Source organism: Artemia sp. Qi Xiang Cuo, chromosome 5, assembly GCF_049724085.1.
Source record: "Artemia sp. Qi Xiang Cuo chromosome 5, ASM4972408v1, whole genome shotgun sequence".
NCBI classification, from domain to species: Eukaryota; Metazoa; Arthropoda; class Branchiopoda; order Anostraca; family Artemiidae; genus Artemia; species Artemia sp. Qi Xiang Cuo.
The window spans coordinates 72,629,293-72,640,577 of record NC_142798.1 but is presented as its reverse complement, the minus strand read 5'-3'; the positions used below and the strand labels follow the sequence as shown (position 1 = coordinate 72,640,577).

The 11,285-nt window shown below is 31.2% G+C and overlaps 1 long non-coding RNA gene across 1 annotated transcript in view; it reads right to left on the bottom strand.

Annotated features, from left to right (window-relative positions):
• LOC148952490 (uncharacterized) overlaps window positions 1–10,337 on the bottom strand; it is a 63,614-nt gene extending 53,277 nt beyond the window's left edge. Inside the window, exon 1 of the long non-coding RNA XR_016141770.1 lies at window positions 10,211–10,337. This is a non-coding gene — a long non-coding RNA (uncharacterized LOC148952490). The remainder of the gene's footprint in view (window positions 1–10,210) is intronic.
• Window positions 10,338–11,285: the final 948 nt, after the last annotated feature.

The following is an 11,285-nucleotide window of genomic DNA, read 5'->3' as shown; positions in this document are numbered from 1 at the left end:
ACCCTTTTAGTACTTTTTTTTAATTCTTAATTCATGCTAAATCCTAACATTAACATTGAGGTTTTTTTTTCTTGTTTTTTTTTTTATAACACGCACACTGAGATATATATATACAGAGATAAGAGAGAGAGAGAGAGAGAGAGAGAGAGAGAGAAGATACAAATTTTCTTACGTAATCACGGAGAGAGGTGACTGATTCCATGACTACATCAGCTTCATGGAATGGGAGTATGGTTTCTTTGTTGGGTGTGGCAGTTGAACAGTTGACAGTTGGCTGGTGTATGATGGGTCCGGATGGTTGTGTCATCTTGTTGTGAGTGTTGGATGTGGGAATTGACCAGTTGAAAGTTGGCTGGTGTATGATGGGTCCGGATGGTTGTGGCATATTGTTGTGGATGCTGGATGTGGCAGCTGGACAGTTGGCTATTGGGTGGTTTACGGTTAATGCTTATGGTATTATTGGATTCGACCTACGACGATATTGTATAACCGTTGGTCTGTTTAACATGACCACTAGAGTCGCTTCACCCCATCTTATCTTCTTAACGGGTAGGGGGAGCTCTGGAAAATCCTAAAAAAAAACAGTTTTTTTTTTTCATGAAAAAAATCTTGAAAGAGAACCATCAGTCTTAATAATAAATTAGTTTTTAAAATATATAATAAAACGGATGATTTTAATTTTGAAGTAATTAATTTTCCATTCCTTGAAAGTAATATACATTCAAATTTCACTTATTCAGCTTATTATTCCCAATTATTTAGGTATGCAAAAATATGCAGTAATTACACAAATTTTAAAAATAGATGTAAAAAGCTGAGCGAAAAACTGAACTCAAGAGGTTTTACTGCCAAAAAAATTAGTTGGCAATTCAAAAAATTTAGTTTTATGTATCATGAACTTTTAAGTAAATATAAAAAAAATTGTAAAGAAATACTGAATGAGATTTTAATATAATTTCTCTTTCGCTTTTTTTTGTATTTTTGAATTTGTTGATGGTTTTTAAACAAGCCTGAGGATCTTTAAATTTTTAATTGTTAACTGATACCAATGAAAGACACATATGGAACAGTGTTCATTTGTTCCAGGATGGTCTCTGCTCAGTGACCTCTGGGATTTTATTAAGGAAACATTGAAACACTTTTGTATGTAATTTTTAATAGCTTGACTAGTATGCATGTATTTCACAAGTTTTACCTGACATAGGGATACCATATAGATCTTATGGTAGAGGCTCCACTGTGCCGGGTAAAGAAAGTAAAGCCTCGAAACCCGTTAAGGCAGGTGGTATTTCTTCTGATGAGCCCAAATGGAAGGTTCTACTTGGAAATATTTTGCTAGGTTTAAGGTGCTTTAGCTTATAAATTTACAACGATTTATAATTATTGATGACGACTTTGCATGGATTTGGACATTTCTATTTGGTTGATGGTTCGGTTATACTGTTTGGTCTTAGGTAGTTGGATAGATGGGTAAGGTGAAAGCCTCGTTCAAGTGCATATTTGTCTCAATTGCTGGAGTAGGACGACAGTTTTTTTTTTTTTTTTTTTTTTTTTTTTTTTTTTTTCGCCAAGCAATTACCTCTTAAACATAATATGAATCCAGGTAAGATCTAGTGCTGGTGGAGGAATCATCAAAAATTCTTCCCCGATGGACCTTAACCCTGGTCCAGGTTTTACCTGAAAATGATGATTATTTGGCTAATTTATTACTTATTTTAAAATGGTAGTATTAAGCAAAAGCTCTATTTAGGGTAGTTTTTTTTTTTTTTTTTTTTGTTTTTTTTTTTTTTTGTATGATTAGTAAGAGTAACCTTATTACTTGTGGACTTTTGGCTTGGCTTTTGGAGATGTTTTGGACTTTTTTTTTATTATTTGTCGTTTTGGCTTTATTTGATTTCTGATTTTATATTGAATAATAATGGTAATGATAATATTCAAAGGGGTCTGCTGAATATTAGTAAGTGTAATGGTCGTTTTTTTCTTTTTCAATATAACATAATACCACCAAGATATTTTAAAATAAAATTATATAATAAAAAGTTTAAAAGTTTATGAAATGGATAGAAAAATTGCAAAACAAAAAATATTATATACTTACTAGAAAGTAAAAATTGTGAATTACAATACGTGGGGGAAATAATTAACAACATATATATGAGACTTTCGGGACAGAAAACTATAATAACCAGGGAAAAAACAAACAATAATCTAGTTCAACATCGTAATAATGGTACTTGCTCAGTATCTAATCTAACTATTACAATTTTAGAAAATCTGGACCTAGAAAACTTTACTAAAGAAGAGAAAAATAATAAATTTAGCAGACGAGAAGAGTATTGGATCCATGCTCTGGGTACCGCGTATCCCTTTGGGCTATATGATCGAGTTGCGAAATACGAAGACATGTCCAATGTAGTTGGTAACTCTATTAATGGGTTAACTGAGCACCCTTCTTTTAATTGCCCCACTAAACGTAAAAACCGATCAAGATGAAATATAAAAAATAATAAAAATAATTATTTAGATTTAAATCCATTTGTAATAAATATATGTCACATATTTGAGATTAATGGAATGGCTTCTTTAATAAAATCTTTAATTAAATTATCAAGGAATGATTTAATGAAAGTGTTATGGATTGCAAAGAATAATACAACAGGTAACTCAAAAAATAAATTAATTTATGATGCAGTTTGCATTTTAGCTAAGTCAAAATTTATTTCAAAATATAACAATTCTGATAAAATTGTTAATAAAGATAATAGATAATATTTTTCTATTAATTTTAGTTGTAAATAAATAGAAGATACTAGTTTACCGAGAATCTTAAACCAGTAGAGAATGAGGAATGTCCTTTAATATAATATGGGGTATAAAGATAGTCAGATTTTAATATGAAAATTTGCAAAAACGATTGGTCAATTGCTTTTTAACTATAGTTCCTTACTTACAAAACTGGGTAAGGAGAGTGACTTGAAAAAACTTTGTTGTTGCAAGCAATTTTTACTGTATCTGGATCAAACGTACGAGCAGATTGTAACGGGGGAATTGTTAATTATAAAATATCTTTAGCTTAAAAATATAATGAAAATGGATGCTAAGTTCTGTCTTTTTTACCGCATAAGGCCAGCAGATATTTTTAGGGGATTAAAGAATGATTTAAATTTATTTATTGATAAATGGTACAAGAAGGAGAAAATTACTAAAGACAGATTTCAGAATTGGATAAATTTGATTTTGACTAGTGTACGAAATAGCATGTCTAGAATTAATCCAACAGATTCTGTGAAAAATTCAATATTTTATAATGCCAATATGAAACAAGCAATTGCTAATATACAGAATGAATTTATAATTGTACCAGTTGATAAAACTAGCAATAATTTTGCCATAATTTGTCAGAAACTCTATTGTGATATTTTATCAAAAGAGTTACAAACAACAAATACATACGAAAAGGCTCATATAGAGGAGAATAGTTTAATTGAAGATATAGAAGAAAGAATTTTGAAAAAATTCAATATTAAAATAAATGATAATGATAAAAAGTTTCCTTTCTTATATTGGACAATAAAATTTCATAAATATCCACCAAAACCACGTTTTATTGCTGGGGCAGCAAGGTGTCCAACCAGAATTGCGGCTACTGACCTATCTTTAATTTTAGGAGAAATTAGAAATAAATTTAAAGCATATTGCTCCGGAATTAAAAAAATTTCTAACTTTAACCCATATTGGAGTGTTAAAAACTCGTTACAAGTGATATATTCTTTGGCTAATGTTTGAGATAAAAGAGTCGATTCATTTGATTTTACTAATCTGTATACAAATTTGTAATTTAATTTATTATTCAAAAAAATTAAAATTGTCATAAATAAATATTTTATTTTTTATAATATAGGATTTTTGAAAATTTATACTTTTAATAAAAAAGCCCGATGGACGAATTTCTTTAAAAGTACTATTAATTCAAGATGTTATAGCTTGGATATGGTATGTGATTTATTGGAATTTTTTCTATTTAATGCTTTTATAAAATTTAATGGGAATTTATATAAACAAACTGTAGGTATTACTATGGGTGGGAATGCGAGTCCATTCATAGCGGACCTGTTTTTAAGTCAATTAGAATACGAATATATGATAAATAAAAATAGCCCAAGCAATGTAAAATATAACCTTTCAAATAATAAAAGATATCTGGACGATCTCTTAGTAATAAATTGTGCAGAGTTTATTGAGATTTCGAAAAATATTTATCCACAAGAGTTAATTCTGGAGCCTAGCTAAGGGATGGGACACTCCGACCATTTCTTAGATTTAAATATTAATATTTCAAATAAAAATAAATTAGTTTTCAAAATATATAATAAAACGTATGATTTTAATTTTGAAGTAATTAATTTTTCATTCCTTGAAAGTAATATACATTCAAATATCACTTATTCAGCTTATTATTCCCAATTATTTAGGTATGCAAAAATATGCAGTAATTACACAGATTTTAAAAATAGATGTAAAAAGCTGAGCGAAAAACTGATCTCAAGAGGTTTTTCTGCCAAAAAATTAGTTGGCAATTCAATAAATTTAGTTTTATGTATCATGAACTTTTAGGTAAATATACAAAAAATTGTAAAGAAATACTGAATGATATTTTAATATAATTTCTCTTTCGCTTTTTTTTGGAATTTTGAATTTGTAGACGGTTTTCAAACAAGCTTGAGGATCTTTAAATTTGTAATTGGTTCCAGATACCAATAAAAGACACATCTGGACCAGTTTTCATTTGTTCCAGAATGGTCTCTGCTCAGTGACCTCTGGGATTTTATTAAGAAAACATTGAAACACTTTTTGTATGTAATTTTTAATAGCTTGACTAGTATGCATGTATTTTACAAGTTTTACCTGACATAGGGATACCATATAGATCTTATGGTAGAGGCTCCACTGTGCCGGATACAGAAAGTAAAGCCTTGAAACCCGTTAAGGCAGGTGGTATTTCTTCTGATGAGCCCAATGGAAGGTTCTACTTGGAAATATTTTGCTAGATTGAAGGTGCTTTCGCTTGTAAATTTACAACGATTTACATTTATTGATGACGACTTTGCATTGATTTCGACATTTCTATTTGGCTGATAGTTCGATTATACTGTTTGGTCCTAGGTAGTTGGATAGATGGGTAAGGTGAAAGCCTCGTTCAAGTGCACATTTGTCTCAATTGCTGGATTAGGACGACATTTTTTTTATTTCTTTTTTCTTCGCCAAGTAATTACCTCTTAAACATAATATCTATATTATTCCCATTTTGAAGTTGGAAAATATTAAATGTGAATTTTTTGTGTTTTAAGTGTGTTTCATGACATTCTAAGAGATGTAAAAAAAAGTTAAAAAAAAGTTTAAAAAAAATTAAAAAAAAAAGTTTGTTTTTCATGACAAAAATGTTGAAAGAGAACCATCAGTCCTCATCAATAGTATGCACAAAAATAAGTTTTTAAAATTTAAATTAAAAGTGTCATTCTATTTTTCTGATATGATTTAGAGATGTATAAAAAAAATTGGTCACTACAAACATTATTTTTCTAATAGTAAAAGTCGCAACACACATATCTATATCATTCCCATTTTGAAGTTGGAAAATATTAAATGTGAATTTTTTTTTTTTAAGTGTGTTTCATGTCATTCTAAGAGATGTAAGAAAAAAGTTAAAAAAAAGTTAAAAAAAAGTTAAAAAAAGGTTGGGGGGAGGGGGTTGGAGGGAGGGGGTTGGTGGAGTGGGGGACGACTGTGGCATAGTGGGGGGTGGGGAACTTTGGGCCGGAATAAAAAATAGGTATGATTTACCTTATGTACTAAGCTCGCAAGCCATTTAAATGCAGTGTTTACATACTTTTTTATTGTTTTGATATTGCTCTTTACCGACCTGAGGAGATCGAGGTTCAAAAATATTTAAAAATCTGTTAACTATAAGGGGAATGTATAAACCACTCGATAAATTTTATTAGAATTAATTTCTTTACCCACTAAGAATATAAAAGAATAACTTACTTCTTGCGTGTAGCTTTCATCAATATTCCTTTTGTTAGAATGCATCATTGTATTTCAAATGCCAATTTTGAACTGAGAAAATAACTCATCGACAATGTTTTTATACCCGTGTTCAAGGTTAAACATAAAACAACCACACCCTAACAAATTAACTTACAGACAGAATTTCATAACTTCATACCAGGAAACGAATCACTATACCATGAAAATACTCACGACTTTTAACAGAAATATGTTTTTTAACTCCAAAACCATGGTTTCGTGAACAGCACGAATTTTCATGGTAGGCTGAATCCGGTCATTGTACTGTCTGCTTGTATGGCGGGAGTACTTACTGTCCTCTACTTATCATTATACCTATATGGGGACACACCCCGCTTGTAAGCATTGTAGCTATATGGGGGGACACTCTGCTACCTTTAATTGTACCAATACTACTTACAGTTCGTTACCACGAACTGTTTGATTCTGTAACTTGAAGCATGCGACTCGGTTTCAACGGCAAAAAGATGTTGTAGTAAATCAAGATGGATGTGGCGACAGTGTAAATTATTTTCTTCTTGATAAGAGACAAAAACTGCGTAAAAAATTTCCGAAGACTAGGGGGTAAGTTTGCCCCCTGAGATAGGTATGATAATTTACGAACTTTCTGGATTGTGAAGAATATCAAACAGTTCGTAGTATCGAACTGTGCGACCCGGCTCAATAGTAATCGAAACTCTAAAAAAAGGAACTTTAATACCAATATACCCATCAAAAGAATTGAATTCTCCTGTTAATTTTAAATATATAAGTTTCATCAAGTTTAGTCTTACCGATCAAAAGTTACGTGCCTGAGAATATTTGCCTTATTTTCGAAAAAAGGAGGAAACAGCCCCTAAAAGTCATAGAACCTTAATGAAAATCACACCATCAGATTGAGCGTGTCAGAAAACCCTACTGCAGAGGTTTCAAGCTCCTATCTAAAAAATGAGGAATTTTGTATTTTCTCCAGAAGAAAGATCACGGATGCGTGTTTATTTGTTTGTTTTTTTTTTTTTTTTTTTCTTTTTCCCAGGAGTGATCGTATCGACCCAATGGTCCTAGAACATCGTAGGAGGGCATATTCTAACGGAAATTAAAAATTCTAGTGTCCTTTCTAAGTGGCCAAAAAAATGGAGGGCAACTAGGCCCCCTCCCATGCTCATTTTTTTCCCAAAGTCACCCGATCAAAATTTTGAGATAGTCATTTTATTCAGCATCGTCGTATAAATATAATAATAACTAATAATAATAAGTATAATAGCTATGTTTTTGAGGACGGCTTAATCCCCCACAGTCCCGTGGGGAAGCACTGCAAGTTATGAATTTTGTCCATTGCTTATATATAGCAATGTTTATTGGGAAGTATTCGGACGTTTCCATGAAGGATTTTTTCTGGTGGTGGGGTGGGGGTGGATCGGGGGTTACGTGGGAGGATCTTTCCATGGAGGAAGTTTTCATGGGGGAAGCGGCATTGCTATGAAGGGGGTGCCGGATTTCCCAGTATTATTTAAAAAAAGATCACAAATTAAATAAAAAAAAGTTTTCAACTGAAAAACTTTTCAACTGAAAAATTTTCAACATCAAAACTTAAAACGAACAGAATCTATTGCGTATGTAATTGGGTTCGCTTCCTAGTCAATACCTCACTCTTTACGCTAAAGTTTTTTTTAGTACTTTTATAAGAACTATTTATTCTAACTAACGGCCTTTGTAATTAAGGGGTCATTCTTAAAGAATTGGAAAAAAAATCCGAACTTTAGCGCAAAGAGTGAGATATTGACTAGGTGGTGAACCCCCTAATATACGTAATAAAAATTTTCGAATATAGAAGTTTGTTACGTAAGTAAATTCGTAGGTTACGTATGTTTATTACTAATGAAAACGTTCGTAAATAAAATTAAAAAACTTTCAAGAAAGCCATTTAGCCAAAAAAAGTAAAATTAAGATGCAAATTTCATTTTCATTATTCATGTACGATGAGCCAAAATCAAAACCTGCATTAATTTAAAAAGTTCAGAAATTAAATAAAAAAACAAGTTTTTTTTAACTGAAAATAAGGAGTGACATTAAAACTTAAAACAGACAGAATTTATTTCGTATATGAAAGGGGCTGTCCCCTCTTCAACGCTTTGCTCTTTACGCTAAAGTTTGACTCTTTCTCGCATCTCTATTTTTTAAAACAATAAAAAATTTTAGCGTAAAGAGCGAGGAGTTGAGGAGGGGACAGCCCCTTTCACATACGGAATAATTTCTGTTCGTTTTAAGTTTTAATGTCACTCCTTACTTTCAGTTAAAAAAAACTTGTTGTTTTATATAATTACTAGTATGACCAAGAGCGACGTCAAATAGTTTTTATTGTACCAGCAACACCAAAACAATTTTGGGACCAAATTAAGCTAAAAAAAAAAAACTTAATAAGGGGTCGGACTTACCCAAGCTCACCCTACACTCTTTCTAAGGTTTTATGTATACCCCCTCCCCAAGGCTCTCAATGATTTTAATATTCACTGGAACTAGAGACCCCTCAACTCAAATACTTGACAGTGTCTTTTGGTCACATTATTCAATTTTCACTTTTCTATTATAGAAAAGTGAAAAGTGTTTTAGGTTAATAATTGAGAAGTATTTGAGTCATTAGACTCCTGTGATACTCAATTTTATAAATTATTAACAAGCGCTTGATTCAAACGATATAAGAGCTATAATGAAGGTCCTATCCATGTATGGTATAATAGAAAAGTGAATAATGAATAAGTGAATAATGAAAAGTGTACTTTTTCAAGTATGCTTGAAAAGTATATTTAATTAAAGGTTTGTTTTCTTCTTATACTTCCAGCTTGATAGCGTTCAAACCTCCACATTTTTGGAAACTACCTATGGGGATTTAGGGAGTCAGATTTTTTAAAAGCCTATTAGCGTTAATAGTGATCTATTTTCACTAATTACAAATAAATCAAAAGGGTGGGACGCTTTTTTTTCAGGGGGGGGGGATTCTGGAAACTTTTCCCGAATTGGTCACTAAAAGCTCACTGCAGCACCAAGCCACCTTAGACTAACCTTAGGAAACCTCAGGAGCCTGACGAAAGCCCCAGTGCCTTTTTCACCAGAAAAGCATTTCTATGTTCAGGTCTCAGAAGGTCAATATATTGCAATTTTACATTTAATCAATAGATAATAGTGGATTTTATCATTGCCACAACTTACACTTAGAGGAGGTTGACGGGCTTACTACAGATATTTTCGTCTTGACATATAATAAGATTAATTTATAACTTTAGATACAAAAAAAAATAATATAATGAGAACCAACAAAAAACTAAGTTCATAAAAAAGGTTTCCTTAATTACAAATTTTACTAATTCACTAAAATAAAAAAAAGGCTAAATGGATAAACTGAAAAATGGAATGAAAAAAAACAAGATGAATTGCCACCAAAGAGAAATAAAATTGTCTATTAATTTTTTCTTTAATAGCAAATGGACACTCAAATATTACATTTTCTGGTTTAATCTGAGCTTATTAGCAATCATAAGGCTTTAGATCCTTACTAAAAATCTAACTTTTCATTATTCAATAAATGATGTCTGTTTCCGGAACACACCTATGGAAAAGACAGTACGAGGGACCAGAAAGAATATCGAAGGGTAATTGAAATATAACAGTACCTAACACTGATTTTTATTCGCATTGAAAATGCTACTTGCATATTTACAGTATTTATAGTGAAGAGTTCAATTATGAAAAAAAATTTGTAAACAAGAATAAATTTAAAAATATAATGAAGTTATTTGAGAAACACATTTGAAAGAAAATCATTCTTTTTTATTATCGTAATTCAAGCTTCTTGCATTCTTTGACCATTGTTGGATTCAAGAACGCTATTAGATAATTATATCTTAATGGGGGGGGCATTTCTAATGAACAAGCGTAATGATAAGGAATTAACGCACTTGAAATTTGCATTCACACTCGAGAACACATCCCGAAATGAAGATTTAATTGTATTCCTTCTGCAATGGGAGGGGGTACGTGCTCCTGGCTCTTCCCTAGGGAAGCCGTTTTTAAACTCAATTTTGTTTGTGACATAGAAGACCTTCATGAGATATCTTATTGATAAGTACATATCTTATTTACGACTCACCTTATTTAGTTCAGTAACTTATGCTATTCATGCTATAGCTCCTGAAGATAATAGTAGAAAATTATTCATGACACTTCACAAAATGTCAGGTACAAATACTTTACCAAGCTTAAGACTTGGAGCTTTAGCCGACTGGAATTTCCAAGTTTCAAATACGTAGTTCATGCGCGGTGGCTCTTGACCGAAGCTCTTAGATTTTAAGAGAGAGAGAAAAACAAAAACTTGCATCAAGTTATCCGCAATGAGTTGGCAATGCGGAGTCATAAAGAAATAAAAATGTGCCGAAATGTTGACGGTAAACTTATTGTACGTTTGTTTTCGTTAGGAGAGTATTTGATTGAATAATTTCAATTTAATAATATTTATTAATGACATTTAATAAATATTTAATTTCAATTAATTAATTTTTTTAAATCCGAAAATAAAATTTTTAAAGATAAATGAAGAGCCATATTAAAGTCTAGAACGAGCAAAAATAAACCAACGTAGAACGTTTTCAAACGTCAAACGAACAGAAATTATCATTAGTAAATAAATGAAACCCAAAACGAAGAGAAATTATTAAGAGTAATTACATCAAGCATAGTGACAACAGATTCTGCTACAATGAATCCCAAAACAAGCAGAAATTAAAATGAATCATGAATTTGAACTTAAAATGAACAGAAGTAGCCACATAAAGGTGCAATGCTATTGCCCCCCCCCCCCCAAACATCTTAATGAATGAGGTGCCATATGTGCTTTGCGAAATTTTGGGCTTTGTCTCATTTGGTTAATTATGGAGAGATTTTAAAACAAATCAGTTAAAAATAGAAAAAAAAGAATCAGTTAAGTTAGAACATCAGTTAAGTTAGCAGATCAGTTAAAAAAAGCATCTATATAAGTCCAATTTTATTCCGAAAGTCTCTGTGGTCCGGTCTGCTTAATATGAAACTTTAAAATCGATTAGAAAAAATATATTTATCCTATCTGAAATTTCACGAATCGTTGGAATTTTTTTTTTTTTTTCAGAACCCTTTTCTCTCTTTTATTTGGAGGTTTATTCTTAGGAGTTTCTGGAGGCACAGATATTGAC